We start from the raw sequence: 26,012 nt of genomic DNA on the forward strand, positions 1-26,012 counted from the left end.
TTGACCAAACCATCGAGTCCCTGGATTCCTTTAATGAAATACCCTTCATATAGGGATGGCAAGAGCATTCTCCCATCCCTATCACCTGAACCAGAGCCTACCCACAACCTTACAAGTTGTGACGATTTGCTATGCGGCAGGTGAAACCCAAATGGCAGCAGCCAATAAGTGAGGAAAATTCCTGCCGTGCCCCTGTCCCAACGACAGATGATACAACGGCATAACAAGGTCAAACGCAAAGCCCTAAAAGTAGGGAGAGGTGGGCAGGTGTTTCAAATGCACAAGCTGAAAAAGGAAGCTCTGGGTCACATGCAAGGGTTTAAATAGGTCCTTCGAACCGTTTGGACTGCGTTCCATTGGCCAGATTGCACCCAGCTATGAAGGACCTACCAATCGGGTGTTGTGGCTGACCAATCGTACCCACCCACAACACAGAGTGTCAGTTTCCAGGTCTCACCGCAATACGTGCCCTCTTTAAGGGAGGACCTGTTTTCCAATTAGTAAGTAATGTTTTACAGTCTGGCCCAAAGGAAGTGGCAGAATTGATGGCAGCTTTCTGTGACTCATTTGCAAATAATTTTGAGGATTAAATTGCTTCTTGTACATAGGATTGCTCCTTTACTTGGGAGACACTAATATTTAACTAACTGGGGCTTACTTCTGAGCAAACATATGTAGAGCTGTACTGTTATATACTTTGGAGTGGGGATCAAATTCTATGAAATGTGAAGGACTTTATTCCCTGCCCACACCCTTTGCAGCCTTCTGCTTCAACTACAATCTTATTTTATTTTTTTAAAAAAGCTTTAGAGAGGGAAAATCCCTTTCTTTCCATTTTCTTTAATTAAAGCCAATCAATCGCATGTGAATCAAAATTACCAGCTCACATAAACAGTAAAACTTTGCAGCTGGGAGATAATTTCTGCTAGCAGCAGGCAAAAAGGAAAAGGCGGGAGCATAGGTTTTGCTTTCAGATAATTTTGCAATGTGCTTTCTTTTACAGGTATTCCTCTGCAGGAAGAAAAGGAGGTGGGGGGGGGGAACACTGGAATCAGCCTTATGGCTGTGTCTGCACCCTCCATTAGCACCACTGCAGTCTAGCAGAAAATGGAAGAAAAAGACCCGAAGGTACCTTGAACTTCTCAAGTCAATGATATTATGGCTCAGGAACCAGCAGCACAGGCATTGCTTCTGCTCCTGTACCGACTGTGGCATAATAATTGAGTAAGTCTTTGTTGTGCCTCCTGCAGCCTGCTTGCTCATAAATGTATTAGCCATGATACACACACCTTGATTTTTGCATAGGCATGCCACCAGGTTTAAAGTAACATAAGGATTTGCAATGATGCACCTGTTTCATAGAATTGCAGAGCTAGAAGCAGAGGTGGGTTTAGGGGAGCGTGACTGGTTTGGTTGCACTAGCCTCAGGGATGCCGCCAGGGACACCACAAATTCAGCTGAAGGGGGCTGAATTTTGGCACTGCACAGGGTTCTACTGAAGTTTAAGACCCCAAGAACCACCACTGTTGGAAAGGATTGTGAGTGTCATCTATTCCACCCCAAGTTTCTCATTATAATGGCTGCATTCTTTTAAACAGGATTATTTTATCCTGTGTTTGAATTATGCAACCTCCTATTTTAGTGTTTGCACAAGTGGTATTTTACACTTTATAAATTTCTGATAAGTCTGTTTTTTTGCATTGAACGCTAAATAAAACATAAGAGCATAGGAAGAACTTGCTGGATGAGGCCAATGGCCCATGGGGTCTAGCATCCTGTTGTCACAGTGGCCAACCAGGTTTTTGTGGAAAGCCTGCAAGCTGGACATGAGCACAAGAACACTCTTCCTTCCTTAACGTCCCATGGTACCCTGCCTGATGTGCTCCCTGCATCAGGTTCCTCAGACTTAGGAAAAGGCACTTGTGGGGATCCTAGCTCTGCGTCTATAGGCCCTGGTGCTATGGGTGGGTGTTCTATGGGCTCCTGTCTCATACCCTCCAAGGTCCTGATTTTGCAGGGACAGTCCCGGGATTACAAAAGCTGATTTGATCCCAGAATGTCCCTATTTCCTCTGGCGGTGTTGCCACCACCAAGCTCAGGGAGGGGGATGAGCCGGCACTTGTCCTGAGTGGCAGCTGCAGTTTCAAGGGAGAATCCTGTTGCCTCTCCATGGCTGCTACTGTTAGAATTCCTGCTCCGGGATTGGAGTCATGGGATTGTTGTCTTTCACATGACGGTATATGTTTTGACTCCACAAAGTGGGAAGGGACGGAGACAGGATGTTTGTGTTACTGTGTTCCGTGAAGTGGGACTATTGTCCTTTGTTCTTTCCCTTTGCTGTCTGATGCTAGAGAGAGAGGGAGGCATGTTGCAGTGTTCCGTGTGTGTTTCTATGTAAATAAAGTAGATTAGCCAAAATGCTGAGTTGCTGAGGTCTGTTATGTGAATGGCGCAGACTCTGTGGATCCCTAAGTGTGCCAGTGTCTGTTGGCATCAGTCACTGTGATGTTTGGGCTGAAGAAAGCCTTTGAAGCTCCCGAACGATTGACCATGAGGGAGAGAACATGCCAGTCGGGCATGTGTCTCTGCCAGGGGCCTACTCGAGTGTAGGCTGAGCTCCTGACAGCTACTGCCGGCCTCCTCCTTTGCCCAGCATTTAGCAGCTGCTGGAGAGCAGGTGAGGCAGAGGAGAGGCTGCACAAGGAGTCTTGATTTTTTTTATTGGCTTTGTGTTGGTATGTGTTTTTCTTTTTGTTTCTCTACCAAAGAATAAATTAAACAAAACAGGGATTAAGGGGTTTTCTCAGGACAGTAGAGGATGTGTGTGTTCTGTCCCGTCCCATTGGTGTCATGGTGGTGGCACTCTCCCTTATTCTGATAGGAAATGCTCTGCGGGCGGGTGGGCGACAGGTACAAAAGTGGGGAGTCAAGGAGGGTCAGTTAGGGGGAGTGAGAAATGTCCGGATTTTCATCTGAGGAATGTTGGAGGGTATGCTAGCCCCAGACTCGGTGGTCTCTCAGTATCCAGCAGCAAGCTCAAGGCCTGTGCTTGATGTGGCCCCTTAGCCAGAAGCTCTGCACTCTCTGACTCTGTATCATGATCGCTGCTGGGGTTGTGACATTGTATTGGTTCTTTGATGACACGATGGTATTATTTTGAAATTGTATGTGTGTGTTGTAGACTGCTTTGAACCATGGGGGAAAACAGTATAGAAATAATTTAATAACACACAAATATTCAAAGGAATTAAATTGTTGGTTTTGGATGTGTTCTAAATGCCTTTGCCAGAATTTTCTTATCTCTAAAACAAGATTGAAAAACTATCATGGGCAAATGGGATATATGTAAACTTAATTAACCAGAAAATGCTTAATGGAAAGCAGTCCAAGCCCAGCTAGTTCCACACACTCTCACACATACATGCATATACAGTACGTACATTTGGGTAAGAGGCAAACATTTGATTCAATACTTTTCACATAAAATGGATGCAATTGCCTTGTCGTACAAAGCATTCCAGTACCTGGGATTCCTGTCAGATGGAGACAGCAAACCATTAAATACTAATTTGTTTATAAAAGTAGAAATTGCTTTCCTGAATCTGATTCAAGGAGGGTTTCTGAATTTCATCAAATTATACCTTTTCAAGAACAATGCTGCTAGGCAATAATAAACTAATTGTTGCAGACAGAAAGGGAACCACAGGAGTAAAGCTTGCAGCTTGTCAAAGTTATAGTTAGGCTTTTGATTTCAGACATTCGTTTGGTCAAATACATTTGAAATGTCTTGATCTGGTCAATGGTGTTGTTATGTCCAATATATACAGAGAACAGCAGCATTATTTGTTAGTTATTCTTTTTTTCCATAGCACAAAAAAGAACGGAGAGCTTCTCACAACATTGACTTTAACCAATGGGCACATCTGGAATTTTGGGTGCCAATCACAAAATGGTTCCCATGGGTCTGTGGCGTAACAGAGCAGAAAGGAGACAGTTCCTCCCTATGGACTTCCCATGGGTCAGGCTATTGTTTGTGTTTACATGGGTCTTTGTGAATGTAACCCCCATTTTGGCCCTGCCATGTCTTGACCGGCCCTGTATCTCACATATGACACCATCCTGGTGCCTGCCTAGTCTGCTCTCCTAGCCAGCCAGAGTGTGTATATTTTGCCTGCATCATTCTGAGAGTTTCATTGTCTTAGGCTGCATTCCATAGCTGTCAAGCGTCCCTTATTTGGAGGGACAGTCCCTTATTCCAGTGCCATGTCCCGCTGCTGTCCCTTATTGATGGATGTCCCTTAAATGTCCCTTAAATGATGTCCCTTAAATTTCAAAGGAAGCAGCTCCTCTCCCTCCCTCCCTGCCCGCCAGGGAGGAGGGAGGCTCCAACTGTGTTGCTTGGCTGTTTTGCTCACCCAATAAGAAGTCTAAGAACGACTGGAGGGTGGAACTTGCATGCCTTGTGCTGATCAAATCAGCTGTGTTGCCTGGGGATTCGCCTTTGCTCAGCGCTTCCCAGCAGAGAAGTAACAGTGGTTTTCCTTGAGGCTTCGTTTGGCTGCTGGCTGGGCTTTCTGCCTTTGGCTCAGAGGGGCTCAGAAGTTGAACATACCTGTGCTGAGTGCTCGGATCGGATTCGGATGGATACCTCATTGACGGCCCACTCACCCTTGCCGGCGAAAAGGTCTGTCTGGAGCGGGGGCACATGGTGGGTTGAAAGGAAAGGAGATCTCGTGGGAGGGGGGCTTTTGAATTTGTTTTGGAGGCTCCTTCGATTGACTTATGGGGGAAAAGAAAGGAGCTGATTGACTAAAATGGTGGGTGACTGGCGATCTCGTGGCGATGGGGGGAGGCTGTGTTTGTGTGGCTAGTTAATGCAAGCTGAGGGGTTTTTTGAATGCTGGATGCCATTTTGTTGCACGTGCTGCTGCAAACTTTGCAGTGCAAAGCCAGGCCGGGGAGCCATCTTAAGCTGAGGCTGCATAGGCCTTGTGGTGCATGTGATTCAGATTCTATTCCGTTGAACCTCTGGTTACAAAGTTGGTTGGACAGTGTTCTCGAAGCTACCAGCATGAGTTTGACCAGACTACAGGAGGACAGGAAGACTCGAGTGCCTGGAACAGGTGAGGCTGCAGGTCCCTTATTTTGGCTGCTGATCCCTTATTTTCAAGGCTGCTGGTCCCTTATTTTCAAATCTGTAAGTTGACAGCTATGCTGCATTCACATAGCAGTTTATTACATTTCCTCAGTGTTTCCCTAACTATTAATTTCCACATTTTATATCTGAGCTTTCAGCAAGTTCCGTAGAACTAATGGAATACATCACATGTCTCATTTCCATAGATAATTAGCATTTCCATTTTACAGATGGGGAACTGAGGTTGAAAGCGAATGACTTGTTCAAGGACGTCAAGTGAGTCATCCATTTTTCATGACTACACATTGTTCACTCTTTGGACAGAAGATTATGTTCCTGTACTTCAATATTTTAACATGTCATCAGCTTCATCTTAATACTTTTGAATTTCCCTAAAGGTCTGTCAAGATGCATTCATCTTGCATGGAGACATCCTTCAGATATGCCTTAAGTTCAAAAGCCAAATTGTCATAAAATAAAGCATTGTCCAAACTTGGATAAGCATGCATGGATGGCTTGTTTGGCCAAAGATGGTTTCTGAATTTCCTACTTGCAACCAAATGCAAAGTAAAAGACTACAGAAGGACACTTGTGGCTAGAAATGACTAAAGGAAAGAAGCTTATTCATAGAAATGTTTGTTAATTCCATATGAAGATGCTAGACAGAACTGTGCTTTTGGCCTGTTGTGAAGACTCTGCCATTACCATCCCACTGTAGGGCAAGTGGCCAAATGTCAGAGAAAGCTCCAAACTAGCTTATACCAAGCTGCTTCTGAAGGCCAACTGCCCCATGGTTCAGGTAGCAATGTTGGTCTGTCATAGTTGAAACAAAATTTTTAAAAAATCATCCCAGTAGCACCTTAGAGACCAACTAAGTTAGTTATTGGTATGAGCTTTCATGTGCACGCACACTTCTTCAGATGCCCCCTGGTTGTCCTGGCAAGAGTGATAGCATTTTGGCTAGAAATGGTTGATCTGGACACAAGGTGACAAGGAATTGCCCTGTTGCTGGGGTGGCTGTCTTGCCAAATTCGGGATATTGATTGGGATCCTTGCCAGACAGGTGGAAATATTAAGTAAAGGAGCTTTCTGCCATCCAGAAGGATCAAAAATAAGAGGGCTGCAGGTGAAGAACACCCCTTTCCTCTCTGTATGAGGCTTCAGGAGGTGGGGTAGATGACAATCAGAGGGAGAAAGAAGCCTGAGCCACCTATTCTCATGGACTTTTGGACGGTGCCAATAGTTTGATTCTTCAACTGTTTAAGCCTAGCCAGACATGTAAAGGTGATGTGCATTTTAATCAATATTCTTAGTGTAAAATGTATACATTTAGTTGTTGGTTTTATTCAATTTGCTTTTTTAGTGACAATTATAATTTTTAATATTTTTGCAAACCACATAAAGCTTTTTAACTGGTATTTGTCAAATACAATGAAATAAAATGTTGTAGGTGGCAATTTAATCACTGCTTGCTTGTTCTTAAAAGAAACTCCCATAGGTTTGAAACTCCATGTTAAAGAAACTCAGGCTTACAAAAAAGGATGACATGGAGGATTATTATTTTTTATGGTACATGTGACTAGGGAAAGGTGGGGGAGACACCATCCCTCTGTATAAACACAGACACACACGCAATTAGGACATAAATCAAAGTGTCTTGCCAAGAAGAAGCTAGAAATCATGCATCATAATGACGTCCGCTTCTTTCATGTTCCTCTTTTAGAGCGTGCAAAGGGGGGGGGGGAGAGACATACATGCAAATAATATTTGTACTCATTTGCGGGAAAATTCTGTTTTGTCTGCTAATTAAATTCTGCCACTGAACCAGATATGATTGATTGTTACTTACATCTGTTTCTGGCAAATCCGTCTTCAAATAGCTGCTCCAGTGTGGTAAGCATCCTGACACTTTTTAAGTCACTGTCGACAACAGAAACAGACAACCGCTGAAAATTTAATCTTAACAAGACTTCCAGTGAACTCATGGGGATACTAGTTTTAATTAGAAAGAGAACGCCAGGCTTAGAGAAGATTGTTTAGCAAAGTTCACCAAGTTACATCTGATTAAAAGACATAAGGTGGACAGCTTTATTTTCCCTCTAGGAAACTCTTAAGTTTTGGAGTCACTGAATCCCTTCCTAATATACATTCCTTTATCAAAGCAGCAGGCATGTCACATCTTGTAGTGAAGCTTGTGGTTTTCTCCTCATCGCTTACACTATTTGGAATGAGGAAATGCACTTTTCTAATAATGGTTGTAGTCAGATTGCACAGAGCAGCTAAAGTCCAAGTAGCAAGGTGGAGAAGCTACTAGGAGAATTCTATTCTCAATCTTCTGTTCCCAGAAAGTCCATAGAAAATCCCACGCAGCTCTTGAAATTCCCCAGGATTTAATTACTGTACTCCATCTCATTAAAAGTCCCAAATGTTACTGAGTTTGCAATGCTTGCTCCAAGAGGCACAGAAAATTAGCTCTCCACCCCATCCCCAGATTTGCCACTGCTACAGTACCTGCAACCATTTTTCACTGAAGCCCATGCTCAGATATTCTAGAGGACTAACTCTTCACTCTCCAACCATTCTCCTTAAGTTTGCTGGGTCAGGAGCATCCCAGATCCTGAGATTTCAGTACCCAAACTTGAGACCTAGGGATAGCTCATGGTGATGTCACAGAGAAAGCATTGGAGATTGTGATTAATTGGGAGAGGAGAACAGAGAATGACAGTAGCCCTGTGTCTATACTATAATTTGCAGCAAGCTCTTGATGTTCTGAAGCTTGGAAGCTGCATGCACAGTCTTCTTATATTTTTACCATTATTATTAAAGGCACTCTCATCCACCTGGAGGGGCCAGGCAAACATGGAGACTTCAGCTCAGACCTGGAGGTCTGGCAACCCTAATTCCCCTGGTTGACATGCATCTGTCTCAGGAGACAATGGAGTGTGCCTCTAGGAATGAAGCCAAACCACTAGAGAATCACAACACCTGATTTATTTATTTTTTCATTTTATTTGTCTGGAATCCCGAAAGCACATCATCTTAGGGCAAAACCACATATTACATAATTTAAAAGGTAAAGGTACCCTTGCCCGTATGGGCCAGTCGTGTCCGACTCTAGGGTTGTGCGCCCATCTCACTTAAGAGGCTGGGGGCCAGCGCTGTCTGGAGACACTTCTGGGTCACGTGGCCAGTGTGACGAAGCTGCTCTGGCAAGCCAGCACCAGCGCAGCACATGGAAACGCCATTTACCTTCCCGCTATAAAGCGGTACCTATTTATCTACTTGCACTTAGGGGTGCTTTCGAACTGCTAGGTGGGCAGGAGCTGGGACCGAACGACGGGAGCTCACCCCACCGTGGGGATTCGAACCGCCGACCATACAATCGGCAAGTCCTAGGCACTGAGGTTTTACCCACAGCGCCACCCGCGTCCCTTATTTACACCAGGGGTATTGACCTGTGATCAACCTCTGAGAGGCCAAAGTGTGTGTGACCCATTTTTTATTTCCTTTTTTAAAAGAATAAATTTGGAGGTTTTTTTAGGGAGTCACAAACATTTTAGCATAAAAGTATCACAGTTATGCAGAAGTAGGTGTGTGTGTGTGTGTGTGTGTGTGCAATGATTAAAAATGGGTAAAAAATAGAGAGCTAAGTGATCATGAAAAACTTTTGAGTGTAAAAGCATCACAGTGGGAGAGCAGCACCTTTTTTTTAATTGGCTGGCAGTGGCTGCAGGATTAATATTCTAAGCAGTGCCAGGAAGGAAAGTTAAGCTGCCATTTTAATTCCCCACAATGACCCAGAACAATGGGTAGCATTGTGAGAAATTAAACTGTTGGCTGGACTTGGGCCATCCAACACTGCTTAGGCCACCAAACTGGAACTTTGGTTTTAAAAGAAAGGTGTGGGGCAGACATCAGGATTGTGCCTTGCTCGGGAACCATAGCAGTTGCCCAGGCTGCTGAGTGCTGATGCCAACCCACCATATTATCTTTGTTCATTTAGGTTATCCATTTTATATTGTTTGCGTGATCTACAGTGCAAAGACCTTAGGGGTTAAGGCCTCCTGTTTCATTTCCTCTCAATAACTCAAGGGCATTTAATTTTGAAGAAGGTGATGTCCCCTTTTATATGGCTTCATAACTCTTGGCTACATATTGACATTTTTTAAATGACTTTTTTAAAAATAATAATAATTGTGGATTCAAATTAGCTCTCTGCATCATTATAACAGAACAGTCTCCTAAAGTTTTTTCTTTCCCCCTAAGTTTTAAATTTTATTCCAAAAGGTACAGTCACTCAATAAAGTATCTTTCTTCTCTCTTCCATCTGAACAAATTTCCCACAGATATAAAGGTAGCAAGTGTGTCCTTGAAGACTGTCCTCTGGTGTTTGGGGATATTCTCCCCTACTTTTTCCCATAAGGGAAAGGATACTGAAGAAAAGGAAAGGTCAGAACTTATGTCCTAAAAATACAACATGGTTGAACCACACAAGAACCTTTCATGTATTTTACATGAGAGCCCAATTTCATCCAAGGTAATATTAGAAGAATATGAAGTACTCACTGAAAAATTGAACACACTCAACATGGGTTCTTTTTTTTTAAGTTCATGGGTTGGCTTCAAAATACAATGTTACCTCTGAAGTATTTTTGGTCTGTGGGAATTTCAAAGCTCAATATGAATTGATTTTCCTTTTCAGATGCGAGCTTGTCTAGCTCCCCATACAAGGCCGGAGAGTCCTACATTACTTGGTTCCCTAGGCAACAAGTGTCATTCTCCGTCTTGGGACTGCTATCTGCTATTTTCACCAGGCCAAAGTTAGTGAACTAAACCAGTCACCTATTTCTGCCATTCCTTCCTTAGAAAGGATGTCTTTCTTTAGTTCAGTGATGTGCATGAATGGAAGAAGCAGGATAAGCCAAGTGTGTCTGCAAACAAGCAGAGAAAATGGCGTGTGTTTTAAGCTGTGGTAGTGCAGCAATACCTAATGCATTCTTATGGAACCCTTGTCTTTGGCCACCAAGCTCCAATTAACATTTTTCAATGCTAGGAAGATCTTTTAATGCTGTTCAGTAAGGTTCCAAGTCTTTTGCACCATCTGGGTTTTCTCCATGAACAACACAACAAATAGCAATTAGGGAAATATTTAATGTTCTTCTCTGAGAAACTGACAATCCCTGGACAGCTACTCTTCTTGGTTTTACTTCCCTTTAAGATTTAATAGCTACACACTTATCATATTGCACACAAAAGTTCCAGGATCAGTCCCTGGGATCTCCCAGGTAGGGCTAGGAAATGATTGTCTGAAATTATGGACAGCTGCTTCCAATCAGTGAAGACTAGCCAGATGGACCATAGGGTCATTGATATCCATTGGCCAGTAATCTACATGTTGGATGACTGCAACGTGCTCTATGTGGGACTGCCCTTTGGGTTGACCCAGAAACTACAAGGCATCTTGGGAGGTGTCCAGAGCACTGCTTAATCCTGTTTCGTTGGATGATTTTCAGTTATGCAGCTTGAGAATGTGGACAAAGTGCCTGGATCAATTTGGGCAGTTACCTGAGCTCTGGACCCTTGCCCCTCTTGGCTGATAAAATACAAAACAGCTATCTGGGTCTGGGAGGTGGTCAATTCCTCTTTATGAGATGGGTGGTTCCTGCCTGTTTGAAGGAGACAGTGATAAGGCTGCTTCTTAAGAAACCATCCCTAGAATTTGAGAGCTTAAGTCATTACCAGCCAGTTGCCAACCTCCCTTTTGAGGGCAAGGTTCTTCAGCAGGTGGTGACTGACCAGATTCAGGCACTTTTGGGGGAGACTAGTTTTCTAGATCTATTTCAATCAGAGTCGGCCTGGCTTTGACACAGAAGCTGCCCTGGTCACCTTAGATGACGATCTCTGCAGAAGAGAGGTTCTCTAGCCACGAGAGAAGCATTTTGTATACCACCTAGAACCTCCTCGAGATAACAATGGTCTTCCATTATATTCCACCAAGAGGTGACTGCTTACCGAAGCAGTACCTAAAAGTATGAGCTGCAAAGACCAACAACCTAGTTCTGTATAAGGCAGCTTCCTATGAAATATAATACTATTCGGCTGAGAAGTGCAGTGAGGTCTCTCGTCACCTCTCTGCATATATGAAACAAACACTGTTGCATGAAAACTATCTTCTCTTTGTAAGAGGCTTCTTAGTTGCCTGGCACATCTTTGTCCTCCAGAGAAATCATTTTGTATTGCATGGTGATAACAAGAAGACAGGAGTTGAAAGTCAAGGGACAACATTTTTCTGCTGAAGCCCTAGGAACCTATCATTGAAAAGCTGATAACGAGATGGAACAGAAAAGTGTACAAAGATAATACCAAAGACACATTCATTTAAAAAACTGCTCCACAGATGGCCCACTTGCCTGTGGGACACATAAGAACACTTTAGACTTGGACATTGTAGCATTACCTCTGACTCAAAGTCCTTTTACATCACAAGTGTTTCAGAATGCACATTTTACTGAAGGTCAAACTAAGTTAGAATGCTCACTAATGGCATTTTCAGAGCTGACTTGGGTGCTCTGGGAAATACAGGAAATGCATTCCTCATTTTGGGGAACTAATTTAATTTCCAGGGATATTTTATTGGATGGATCAGGTATTAACCCTCTGCATCTGAGGTAAGACAAAGGTTTTGGTTCTAGGCTATTGGGCTGGATTTGTTCCTGGGTTTTCTCATGCTAACCTGGGAATTTCTTATTGCAACTGAGAAACCCCCACAACCATTTAAATTAACCTAGGGGGTGATTATGGGCTTCCCACTGGTGGCACCAGAGTTGTGGAATGCTCTCCTGGCAGAATTATAGCAGGCCCCATCAATATAGCCATTCTGCTAGCTCAAAGATACACCTGTTTAGATGAGGATTATCTTGGTCTCCTGACTTAAACCTCCTGTTTTCATTGTTGCTTTAATGGGCTTGTCCAAATGCACATTTTAGTATATATTTTAATATTTAGTATATATTTTAATATTTAATTTTTTGACGTTGGGTTTTCTGGGTATTTTAAATATGTGTGCAACAAAGCACGTCTCTCCCATATTAGTCTCCAGAGCCATAGCAGGCTCTATAGCTCTCAAAAGGTTTGACTTCACCCCGGAAGTCTTCTATTGTCTCCCAAGACAGACAGATGCCAGCCAAATTTATATGTTTGCAATTGGTTTTATACTCGTAAGTCTATTTGAAGCCACTTGCCAATTCTGGATTATATATAAATTAAACCATTATCAGTGGTTTATCCTTCATAATAATAATGCATTGTCCCATTTCATTTGCTTCACCTCAGCACAAGGGGACTATAAGTTCCAGCAAAAATTATGGTGGCTTCTCAACTTCAACTTCAGATAACTTTGCTGCCATAAAGGATATGTCGGTGCTGCTGCTCAGTGATGCTGGAAAACATTCCACCTGTATGATGTTTCTGCCTTTGGCCTTTGGATCCTCAAAGCAGCTCACAAAAATAATGTAAGAGAATAAAAAGCGATGGTACAGATAATAAAATATATAAAAAGCGAAACGTATTCCAAACCTTCAGTCGGAATAATACCATTACAATGAAAGGCATCAATGGCATGCTGAAACAACTATTTCCTCAGCCACAAAAGGGTTGGTGGACAGGAATAACTTCCAACAGGTTCTTGGAAACAGAAAAGGAGTGAGCATGCCTGACTACACTGAGGAGATGCATTCCAAAGAATGGGGGCCACCAACGAAAGACTGATAATCTGCTCACTGATAGCAGTGGTACTTAAATAATTAGCTCCCTTGAGCTACATCATTTTTTGCAACACCAGTACTGAAAAACATTCCAAATTCTGACGGTTTCCATAGTTTTCTCACTGTAAAAGCTGTGGACAGAAGGGCAGTCATAATTATGTTATTCTCCCTTGGGTTTTCTATGGGAAAAAAGACCTCATTATGATGGGCATACTTATCCATCATATCACATCTAAGAATCTGAAGGCTTCTTTTAAATAAATAAACAAACAAACAAACACCAGCTAATTAAATCTGATGATGAGTTTCTCTGAAGAAAGCACACACACACACACACACACACACACACACACACACTGATATCCCTCATCAAAATGCTGCCTTATGCTGGAGTGTTGAGTGGGAAGTGGAAATTTCCCCTAATTAATCTTATTTCAGGAGACTCATTTTCCACCACCTTTTTTTTTTTTAAAAAAAATAATCTGTTCAAAGCACTACGAGACTCTCCTTGTAACATTAGTCGCTCATCGCATACCAAAAAGGATTTTTGGAGCATCTCTTCAGTACTTCCAGGGATAATTCCTCAGAGGAATATGTGCTCATTTTCTTTCTTGAATATATTTGCAAAAACTTCTTTAAAATCCTCTGCACTGATTTATTTGAATCTCTAGCCCACCGCATTGCAAGAGCTCACTATACAGACATGCAGACAGACATACTTTAAAAAGGCTATCTTATAAACAATTAGAGATATATGCCATTTCTTGACTAAAGGTTTGGCAACTGCATCACCATCACCATCATTTTATTAGTTACTGTATTTTTCACTCTATAAGACGCACCAGACCATAAGACGCACCTAGTTTTTGGAGGAGGAAAACAAGAAGAAAAATATTCTGAATCCCAGAAGCCAGAACAGCAAGAGGGATATAGCTGCGCAGCGATCCCTCTCGCTGTTCTGGCTTCTGGCATAGCCACCCAGCCTCTTCAGGGCAGTGGGATGAAGGCTCCCCCTGTCTAGAAGAGGCTGCATGCGGCTAGGCCAGAAGCTAGAACAGCGAGAGGGAGTGCTGCACAGCAATCCCTCTCGCTTTTCTGGCTTCTGGGATAGCTGCGCAGCCTGCATTTGCTCCATAAGACGCACACACATTTCCCCTTACTTTTTAGGAGGGAAAAAGTGTGTCTTATAGAGCGAAAAATACGGTATATGCCACCTATCTCACTAGGTTGCCCCAGCCACTCTGGGTGGCTACCAACAAGGTATTAAAACACAAAAAATCTCAAACATTAAAAACTTTTCTTTACAAGGCTGCCTTCAGGTGTCTTCTAAATATCAGATAGATGTCTATTTCCTTGGCATGTGATGGGAGAGTGTTCCACAGGGCTGGTGCCACTACTGAAAGGGCCCTCTTCCTGTAATCCCACTTCTCGCAATGAAGGAAGCACCAGAAAGCCCTTGGAGCTGGACCTCAGTGTCCAGAACATGGCTCATCTGTACCTGCAAGTTGTTATTCACAAGTTCTTGGCATAAACACATAACATTAGCTGCATAATTTTAGTCAAATGTGGCCATAAATACTGGATCAGGCCAGTGACCCATTTAGTTCAGCATCCTGTTCTCACAGTGACCAACTCGATGCCTATTATTATTATATATTGAATTTATATACCGCCTTATACCCGGGGGTCTCAGGGCGGCTCACAGAATAAAATCAAGATATAAAACCACAAAATGCCTAATAAATATAAAAACAAGCAACCCAATAGCCCTTGCCCCCCCCCAAAAAAACACATTTTAAAAGGGCATAGGATATAAATCGGACCAACCAAAGGCCTGGTTAAAGAGGAAAGTTTTTGCCTAGCGCCTAAAGGTGTATAATGAAGGCGCCAGGTGAACTTCCCTGGGGAGAGCATTCCACAGACGGGGAGCCACTGCAGAGAAGGCCCATTCTTGTGTTGCTACTCTCCGGAACTCTCAAGGAGGGGGCATAGGGAGGAGGGCCTCAGAAGATGATTTCAGGGTCTGGGTAGGTTCATATGGAGGTTCATAAGTAGGACCCGGGTGCAACAGCATTCTCACTTCCTGTGGTTTCCAGCAACTGGTATTTAGAAGCATGCGGTCTCTGACCATGGAGATAGAACTGAACCATCAGGATCAGGAGCCACTGATGGCCTTTATGTCCAGGAATCTGCCTAAATCTCTTTTGAGGCCATCATTCATGGAGGGAATTCCATAGTTCAAATATGTGCAGCATGAAGAAATACTTGTGGATCGAGGGCCCGACCCCCGCTATGTGAAATAAACACACAAGGACACGTGATATAAGGTTAATGGGCAAGAAAAGGCCACAACTTTATTGATTACAGCAGTGAAAAGGTATTGGCTTAGGCATTGGATGACTATAGGAGGTGGGTTTATTCAACAGTAGGTGGAGCCTGTTGATGCTAATCCAACTATAGGCTCACCCCTAATGTCACCGAGGGTCGTGCCATGGCCTCCCGCCAAGCAGGCATCGGACGGAATACATGACCGCCAGATTCCTTTAACGGAATAACCCACGGTAGATAGCATAGGCGATGGCCACACCTAGCCCTTGACACACATGAATCCAATGCCTAACCTACCCACCAATACCACAAAAGTTGTGACGATTGCTACGAGGTAGGCGAAAAAACCAAAAAGCCTAATGCCAAATGGAAAAATTCCTACCAGGCCCCCCAGACAACCGGTGTGACCAACCTAAGGTCCATAGCAAGGCCAAAAAACCTAGACCCTGAGCTAAATGGGAGTGGAGGGTGGGTGACTCACTGCGGGACGACGACGACTGAGGAGGCGGAGCTGGAGCCGCAGCATTAAGCTGCTAAACATGCCCCCCGGAGACACCTGGTTGGCTGCCTCTGGTGGGCGTGGGCGCCAGCCAGGTGAGGAGGGGCGGGGGCTAAGGCCCCCAGCCAGGGGCGGAGCTCGGGCTCCCGCCCACAACCACTCCCCTCTCTTCCAGGGAGGAGAGTCTTTTGCTTACAACATTCAGTTTCATTGGCTGTCTCAGATCTGCAGTGTTATAAGTAGGGGATAAAATATATATATATATATATATATATATATATATATATATATATATATATATATATATTTCTGGCCACTTTCTCCATACAATACATAATTTTATTCAAATGTCACCTGTTGCTCGCTGTTAAACCCAAATGCTGTAACCCTGAGTGGCAGGGCCAGCCTAGCCATTAGGAGGTCATTGCCTCAGGCGGCAGAAGACCTTGAGGCATCTCCCCTGGGGGTGCCTTGCCTGCCCCTCTGCCTCCTCTGATTTTGAACAAGAGCACTTCCAGTTGGGGAGAGATCTTACCCCAAGTCAAGATCTTCCATATGGCGAAATCTCATCCAAAACTGGAGGTGGTGCAGATGTGGCTGGGTATGCGGAGGGAGGCAGCAGAGTGGGCAGTCCTACAAAAGTCCTACAAATTTTACCACAACTAACTGGTGAAGAGTCATTGCTTGGTATAGGAGTAAAACAAATAATTTCGCAGGCTTTTATTTAGAGGTGTTTCAGAGAAATTAATTGGCTGACTTACTGTGGAAGGGGTGTTTAGTTTGCAACATAAATTACGGGATAAAAGCAATAGATTTGATTTTGGGGGATTTGACTCTCTCATCTGTCTTATACACAGTGTTTTGGGCAACTTTTGTCTCCTTTGTAATTCTCTCTTTCTCTCTCAGATACACCCCCCAAGGGTGCTGACTCCCCCCCACACACATTGCGTGGGTGCATCACATGACACGTTATGTGATGCACCCACACACACACCCACACACCTAGCACACGTGTGCTCTCGTGCCAGGCCAGGATGCATGGTTGTCCCGCTGCCTCAATGTTGGTGCTCGCATGCCAGGTGGGGAATGGGGAACATGGAGCTGGGTTCCCTGTTTGGCCCCCTCCTCCCTGTGCAACATTGGCAGGGAGGAGGAGGCAGATTCGGGCCACATGATATTGGGGCGCCCAGCCCCTTCTTTGAAATATTGGGAAGATGAAGATCCCTCAGCCCCACCACCTGACACACACACACAATGGAATTGAGGGGGGGGGCTGAGGAGGACCCAGAAAATCCCATTGACAACCTGAGTAAAATCACAGTAGTTACTATTAAATCTAAGTGTATGAGCAGTTTGGAAGTAGAATACTGAATGAACTTTTTTGCAATATGATGACAAAACGTACCTGGGTGGAGACTTTTAATACTTCCTTTTATCCAAATTGCTAAATCAAAATGACTGGATTCTTGCTGGGCATGTTTCCGTTGTGACATCAATCTATACAATGCAGAGTTGCTTGAACTGAATTATAAATGATTTTAATTTAAATTGTGATAATCCGCTGCAAAGTGATTTATTGTCGTTAGTGGCATACATTCTTCTGTGAGGTACAACAATTTTCCAGTTCATTGCCGCCATTTGGAAGGGACATAAAACCTGGGCTCGCTTATAAAAACCTTCCTATTAATGATTTATTGTCGTACTTGCTGTGACTGGACAGCCTTGCCTCTGAATTTGGGAAAACAATTTAACCCAAGCACATAGGAACATAAGGAGAACCCGGCAGTATCAGCCCAAAGGCTGATCTAGTCCAGCATCCTGTTCTTATAGTGGCTGACTAATTGCCTCTTCTGGCAAGCTTGCAAGTAGAACTTGAGGGCCAGGCAAATATTGCTGTGCCTGGCACAGAGTGGCTGGGGAAACCCAGCCAGATGCGTGGAGTATAAATACATCATCATCATCATCATCATTATTATTATTATTATTATTATTATTATTATTATTATTATTAGTTCTGTGGTTTCCATAACTCCTAAACTAATTTCTCACTGTGACCTTCTTGATTATTCTGGAGCTGCTATAAGTACTCTGCAGGTAATGCTACCCAGTAGTAAGCAGGGACACCATCTCCTAGGGGCCGAGCCCTTTTTGGGTCCCAAATATTTTGGGAGGAGAGGACTTGGGCCTCCCAAAGTTGCAAAAGCAGGTGGAAGACACCAAGCATGGAGCTGAGCATGGTGTGGCTTCAGGGACCAGCTCTTCTTCCTTCTTCCATGGAGAGGAAGGAGTGGTGAAGCAGCCCCCGGGCAGTGGCAGTGGTGGCAGGAGGAGGAGCTGCGGGCCATTAAAGTCACACTGTTGCCGTGTCTGGCTTCGCCCTCTGGTTCCTCTGACATCCTGACATCACACATGAGACTTCATCCTGTAAGACTTGCCAGCTTATCTGTCACATCATCCGTCTTCACACCTGGAAAACAGCACACCTCCGGGGACATCCTATTACATCCATACGCTGCTGCCTCTGTCTCCATCCATAGGACATCACCTACCACTACAACACATATCTTCCTTCTCTGGGGAGTTGCAGGAACCATTCTGTACACTGTACCTTCCTTGGTGTGTTCTGTGATCTGCAACTGCTGAACTTGCTCCTCTGGCCCAGAATTGGTGGCTGAGGGAAGGGCATGTAATCAATTTTGCAGCTCCAGTGACACAGCATGACAGTCCTGGTTCTGTGTGCCACATTCCTCCAGAAGTTTGTCTCCTGCAATGGGTGAACTTCTTCCTTCCCTAGGGAAACTCCACCTGTGTCGCTGTTCCAGGACAGTCCAGTCTGCTCTATTGAGAAATTCTGTATCTTGTCCAGTAGCTCAGAGTTTTGATAGGTGGGTCTCAAGTTCCCGTATCTTCTCTTCCAACAAGGAAACCAGCTTCCCTTTGCTGCATGCTGCACATTCTCAAGCAGGAAGGTAAACATGGCACAGGTGTTTCAGGTAACTGCAACAGCTTCATCACCCCCCCCCCATGTCTCTTGGTCCTACATACACTGTGAGACAGCACTCCAGTTTGCAAAATGCCCTTGCAAACACCCCCTTTTACAAGTCCTGGTCACAAGCTCCCAGAGGATGCAATCAGGTAAACAGAACGTCAATATCAGTCTACCATTTCCATCGTCCCCAGGCAGAATTATGCTAAATTATCAGCCTTTACGTAAGCCCTCTGCTGTGAGTTCCAGATGCTGTTGGCAGGGGGAATTTCTAATTCTATCCAGAAGAGTATGGCAAAAGAATTCTCTTGTGCAATGGAATAATTCTAATAATTCACATTTGCAAGTATTGCTGCCTATGGAATTTAGACAGGTTATAAGTTGGGACATGCAAACCCTAAGGAAACTCATTAATAAATTAAAAAAGCAGCCCTGATTTGAGCATTCGTTCCAATAAGTGATGCATTTTATGCTAATGAATATTGCATTAAAACAAAGAGTAAAATATATATTAAATGTGAAGCTTGTGTCACATAAGATCACATGCCTCTTTTATTCACAGCAGTGTGACAAGAGGTAGCCGAGTATCTCATAGCCTAGAGAAATCGCAAGATAGGCCTCCTTCATTATACATTTTCTCACTGGAGAACAGCCTACAAAATGTACTTTTTAGAAATAAAAAATAAAGAGTGGAAGAAGCGATAGCATTTTGGGCCATGGAAACTTAATAATGAGAAGGACCATTTCACTCATGACACTGCCTTCTGCGCTGGATCCTTCATCATTATACACTTTCTCACAATAGTAAATATACATAGGCATACCATCCTGGGAATATGGCCTGCTGAACACAGCAAAGCTGTAAACATGCATACAAAACTATCTTGCATGCAAAAGGTCCCAGGTTCTGTCCCAATTAGGGCTGGTAAGGTCCTCTGTCTGAAAGCCTAGTGAGCCTCTGCCAGTCAGTGTGGATCATTATGAGCTAAGGAGACCACCCATCTGACTTTGCAGAGGATTGGCTTTCTTTTTGTTTTGTTTTTTCCCAAATCATTTTTTACTCAAATTTTCAACATGAATTACAATAAAAACCACACAATTCTAGAAGAGAAAAATAGGGGGGAAGCAAGAATAAAGAAAGGAAGAAAATAAAGGAGAGAACAGGGAAAGGAGATTGCAAAGGCCTGTATCAGAATTAATTCTTAGTCCTTATTCCACAGAGTGCAATAAGCTCCCCCTCCCGGGAGCTTTCCTGGCCTCCCAACTTGGGGGAGCCTCTCTATCATGTCCCTCACCCAGGGCCTTTCATCTTCAATCCAAACCATAGGTGAGACATTGCCTTCTCATTATCAGGCCATGAGGTGAATTTTGGTGTCAGCAATAGCAGCCTAATTAGATTTGTTTAGGAAATCAGCCCTGAGTGCTCACTGGAAGGACAGATCCTGAAGCTGAGGCTCTAATACTTTGGCCACCTCATGAGAAGAGAAGACTCCCTGGAAAAGACCCTGATGTTGGGAAAGATGGAGGGCACAAGGAGAAGGGGACGACACAGGACGAGATGGTTGGACAGTGTTCTCGAAGCTACCAGCATGAGTTTGACCAAGCTGTGGGAGGCAGTGGAAGACAGGAGTGCCTGGCGTGCTCTGGTCCATGGGGTCACAAAGAGTCGGACATGACTAAACGACTAAACAACAACAACAATTAGATTTGTTGGAGCAGCAGTGTACAGGGGCTGCATGTTCATGAGTTGCATGGCCATATCACATGTGCACTTAACACACATGCAGAGTAGCTGAGGAAGGGATTATCAACCCTCCCTGCTCATTAAATGATTGATCTGATGGTGGGGTTGCATACACATTAGGTTACCGGAGTTTAATTCTCTCTGCACACCACAACGTTGTGTCTCTGTTTTTAAAAAAATAAAAATCCTTTTGAGCTCTTAGGAGGCTGTGATGGATGACCCTACTTCGAAAAGCATAGTCAAGATTGGAAGGTTCAGAAATTCAAGCAAGACCAGTTTCCATAAAACCATGCACAAACTTTATTAAAACAAGACTCTACTAGAGAGGGAAACATCGAATAATTACACAGTTTAAAACTGCTCAGAGGCTAAAAATAACAAAAGCTGGCTTATCTAGCTAGTTAACATAAATCTTAGCAGGCTGAGCAAGGAAGCAAGTTATCTTCAAAGGTCCGACTAGACGTTGGCATGACTTCCAAGAGTCCCCTCCAATCCAGGTTTTAAGGGAACGCTGACCAAGGGTGACCCCTTCCACCCAGCAAAATCAGTGCCGGCTCTAATGACCTTTCGACATTGGCCTTGAAGCATTAACGGGAGACAGCTGTGTATAAGCTCATTATTTTAGGAATTCTAGCAAATTCCCTTACAGCCCGCAAGGGACGATATTACCACAGAGGCCAGGATTCTCTTTCAGAATATAAGAGGAGTCTGCTAGATCAGGCCAATGGCCCATCTAGTCCAGCAAACTGTTCTCACAGAGACGGACCGGATACTTGTGGGGAAACCGTCAAGTAGGACTGGAAAACTAGAGCACTCTCCCCTTCCATGGTATTCAGTAACTGATATTCATTAGCATTATCGCTTCCTTTGTTGGGGGTGGAAGGAAGACAGCAGCAGGCCTCCAAACAGGGGGTTATCCATCCGTAATGTATTAATTGCCTTAAATTTGTGTCTCACCTTTCTCCTCTCTTGGAACTAAAGGTAGAATCTAGCAATTGTGGATACAGTGTTACCTCGGGTTACATACGCTTCAGGTTACATACGCTTCAGGTTACAGACTCCGCTAACCCAGAAATAGTACCTCGGGTTAAGAACTTTGCTTCAGGGTGAGAACAAAAATCATGCTCCGGCGGCGCGGCAGCAGCAGCAGGAGGCCCCATTAGCTAAAGTGGTGCTTCAGGTTAAGAACAGTTTCAGGTTAAAAACGGACCTCCGGAACGAATTAAGTACTTAACCAGAGGTATAACTGTACTTGCATATCTAAGAATGGGCATACCTGATAGAGGTGATATCTTGAGAAAATGTAATAACTTATATTTACATAATTTGTTGGGCCTGTGTGCTTATTGATTAATTCAGTTGACTGGATTTCTATCAATCAATAGATTGATCCTTCCGAAGGAGAGTTTGTCCCTTCTGTGATCAACTAGATAGTGGCTGCTCACCACTGATTATCATGTAGTCTGAGATTACCCAAAAGCAAACACCAGATAAAGTGACCTGAAATGCCATCAGGTACTTACACACATATGATACAAGACACTTCATTATAAGAGGTCTAAGTCCTTAGAATTTTGTACACAGCGAAGCTGCCTGCCGATTATCTGAGAAACTTGGAGCTGATTAAATTAATCTAAAAAGCTTTTTATGCTATAAATCAAATAGGCTTCACGGTGTTATGAGCGAATTAACCTTATTTAAGAAGTTGGATATGATCTCATAGAGAAAGCTACCTAGAGGGCTATGGCGCTCCTGTCTCCTTCAGATACAGTTTGTGATTAATGAATATGCAAAAAGAAAGAAAATTAGGGGCTTTATGCTTTCTAATGTGTAAGCCATGAAACAAGGTAGCAAAATTGCTGCTGGTTACTCCAAATTCAATCAGGCACTCATTCATGTTTTAGCTACCCAAATATCCATCTTTTTCCAGGTTAAAGCTGCAACGCCAAAGTTGCTCTTAGTTTTATTGAGACTGATCATACCAGAGGGGAGACAATATTGTACCATATTGTATGGCTTCTGGCGAGTGCTGAAGACATACCTCTTCACTTAGGGTTTTGGTACTGGAGATGTATATTTTTTGGGACTTCTTTTTCTGATTGTAAGTTGTTTTAAACTGTTTTTAATACAGTGTTTTAATGTTGCAACCCACCCTGGGACCTTAGTGTGAAGGGTGGGTGGTTAATAATAATGATAAAAATGATAGAGTCACCTGAGCCACCTGTCACGAAGATGGAAAATGGGGGTGGACCAGGGGGTGGTAAGGATCCTCCCACTTTTGACACCAACCTCATCCGCATGTGATTCCCAACAGAATAAGCCCTGAGGGAATGCAGCCCAGAATAGAAGAAAAGGTTAGATATCCCTAATGGCCAGGACTCGAGTTGGTCAACCTTTCCTTTAGATTGACTGAAAGCCCTTTAGCTTTCCTACAAAACCACAAGTGTGTGTGTGTGTTGTTTTGTTTTCTAAAACGTTCTCCTAACCATTAAAATAAAAGGGGGCCATTTTTAATAGGGGCATATTCCAGTTATCTCAAATTGCAAATGGCACATGAATTGTCAGCGGTATCTTTTGATTAGGAGTTCGAAATTGGCTCACTTTTGTTGTTGTTGCTCATAATCATAATTGATTTGCTCCATGTGCATAGGTGCTCCTTATGCTCAGGGCTCAATATTGTGTAAAGTTGAGATTGCAATGTATGCCCTTTTTTTCTTAATTTTTGGGAAATAGCACTGTGGGCACTGGAGTAGGTCCATTGGCACATGCTGTATTGGGATAGGGCCAGCAAATGCAGTCCCCTCCATATGTTTAGTCAGTGCATGGCACGAAAAAATCTGTAAAAGACCATCAATTCTATAAGCTGCATCAACAACTGAGAATCTGTCACCCAGCTTCCATCATCTTTAGCCACTCCCCATGTAGGCTGTGACCGATGTGAGTTGAATCCAACATTTGGAGGTCAACTGGTTCCCCATTTCTGTTCTACACATTTGACTGCTAACAGCATTTTATGGGTCTGGTAACCTCATTAGTATTTTGGGCAGGAGTCATCAACCTTCCTTGATCCAGTGCGCACATTGGAACTACAGAAGGAACTGTGGGAAAGGGCTACTATGGCATGTTTGACATACCACAAAATGATGCTGTTGGCATGGCATGGCACAAATCACTGTCACGTGTACAACAGCACTAAAAGAGACAGGACTGTGTTTCCCCATCAATTGCGTGGCAAGACCCTCAAGCCAACCCCCCATTAGCATAAAGAAATTAACACAGACCCAGAATTTTTGTTTAAGGTTGTTGGGCATGTTTTTTGGGCACAACTTTATTGATTACAGGAAATGAGAGCGGTATTGGCTTAGGCATTGGCAAAAGACTGTATCTGACTCCTGCCCCCTTTGCAGGAAGTCTGTAAGGATAAACCACCCAAAGGGAAACTGCTTCGGGGGAACCCACCTGCATCTCCCCTGGTGTTCCCAGAGGCCTGGCATGGCCGTAGCCCCTCAAAGAGACTTTGGACAAAATCCAGGCCCCGGATTCCTTTAACGGAATACCCTTGAACAATGGAGGGGCAGGCGATGGCCCACCTCGCCTCCCCCGCTCAACAATAAGCCAATGCCTAACCGCCAAACCTTACAAAGTTGTGACGTTTGCTAAGAGGTAGGCAAAAACCAAGTTTTGGTTGTGTTGTTGTTGTTATTTAGTCGCTTAGTCGTGTTCGACTCTTCGTGAACCCATGGACCAGAGCACGCCAGGCACTCTTGTCTTCCACTGCCTCCCGCAGTTTGGTCAAACAACGACAAAAAAACCAAGTGGCCCGTGCCAATTCACCAAATGGAAATATTCCTACCCGGTCCCCGACCCAAGACGGGCAACCAACTGAAGTCCAAAGCAAGGCCAAAGGACACTTAAATTAAAGGGAGGGTGGATGGGTGTTCGGCAGCGCAAAGCAGGTGCTTGGCACATGTCGTGCTGCCACTTTTATACATTTCCCCACAATCACCCATTCAAACTGATTGGGTAATAGCCCTGGGTGATCATGGTGCCACCCACGCCAGGGTGGGGGGAACTGGGTTGAGGGCCTACCCTCAACCAGGACCATCTATTAAGATGTCCCCACTTGTCAGCAAGGCACCTACACCAGCTGCAACCACAGTCACCCACAAAAGCTCATTGTGCCTCTGCTCTGTTCAGAACAAAAAGGAGTAAGAGTGTCTAATCCTGGCACACAGTGAAATATAAGTACAGTGGTACCTCGGGTTAAGTACTTAATTCGCTCTGGAGTCTGTTCTTAACCTGAAACTGTTCTTAACCTGAAGCACCACTTTAGCTAATGGGGCCTCCCGCTGCCACGACGCCACCGGAGCATGATTTCTGTTCTCAACCTGAAGCAAAGTTCTTAACCTGAGGTAATATTTCTGGGTTAGCAGAGTCTGTAACCTGAAGCGTATGTAACCCGAGGTACCACTGTATGTTCAAAGAGGGAAGGGTGTTCCGTGTAGCAGAGGTTGAGCCAGTATGGACAGGAACTGAGAAGGAAGAGCAAGAAGTCTTTCGTGCATTGTGGATTTCTGAGGGGATTTATATTGAGTCTTTTCATGGGTATCGTAATAGATATTGGTAGACTAACTGGTGTCTCTGGGCACCACAGGGTGGCTCCTGTTTGGGGGTCTCACAATAGATTCACATAGACACATGCCTGTTTGTGGTCTTGCCTGCATTCAAAATAATTCTAGTTAGAGTTTTTCTAGGGAGTGAAGAAAGACCTAATATATGGTACTGATGCCATTCAGCATCTGCACCCATTTTTTTTAATGTTAAAGGTAAGCTAATGCTCCTTGCCCTGTCATTTACACCAAAGCAACCCCCCCCTTAATATTCATCATGTAAATTGCATGACTTGAATCTTATTAATATATTATGCTATTAATGGCCTTTATAGACATGTTGGTGTCAGCAGCAATCATGGGTGAATCAAGTTAAATTGCATCTACATAAAGTAAATGTGGGGAGATGCTGCAGTTTAAATCAACTCAAAGTCAACACATTGTGAAGGCTGGGTGCAGCGCAAGACAGTTTGTGGTTGCTACCATGGCTGTTCTCAGAGGATGGAAGCCTACACACTCACACACTCTCTCTCTCACACACACACACATGAGAGAGAGAGAGAGAGAGAGAGAGAGAGAGAGAGAGAGAGATGCACAAGTAATCAGGTATGTCACTTTATTGATGCATTCTTGATTATCCCTTAATGATGCAAAATCATTAAGGAGAAGTATTTCTCCCTAATGAATGTTTCTTCAGGTGCCAGGTTTGTTTGGCTTAGACACCTGCCTCCTTTCCTTGGTTTAATAGAGTTAATAGTTACATACCAGAACCATTGGAAAGAGCATAATTTCTCTTAGAAAAGTGCAGCAGCACCAAAAACATAATTCATAATCCCTACTAGAGATGTTGGGAGAGTTCGCAGTTAAGGACTTCAATTTAAGAGGGAGAGTGAGGGTGGAGGAATTGCATTGTTGTTAATTCCCAAGAGTAGAGATAGGACTTTA

This window comes from Podarcis raffonei, chromosome 7, assembly GCF_027172205.1.
Source record: "Podarcis raffonei isolate rPodRaf1 chromosome 7, rPodRaf1.pri, whole genome shotgun sequence".
NCBI lineage: Eukaryota > Metazoa > Chordata > Lepidosauria > Squamata > Lacertidae > Podarcis > Podarcis raffonei.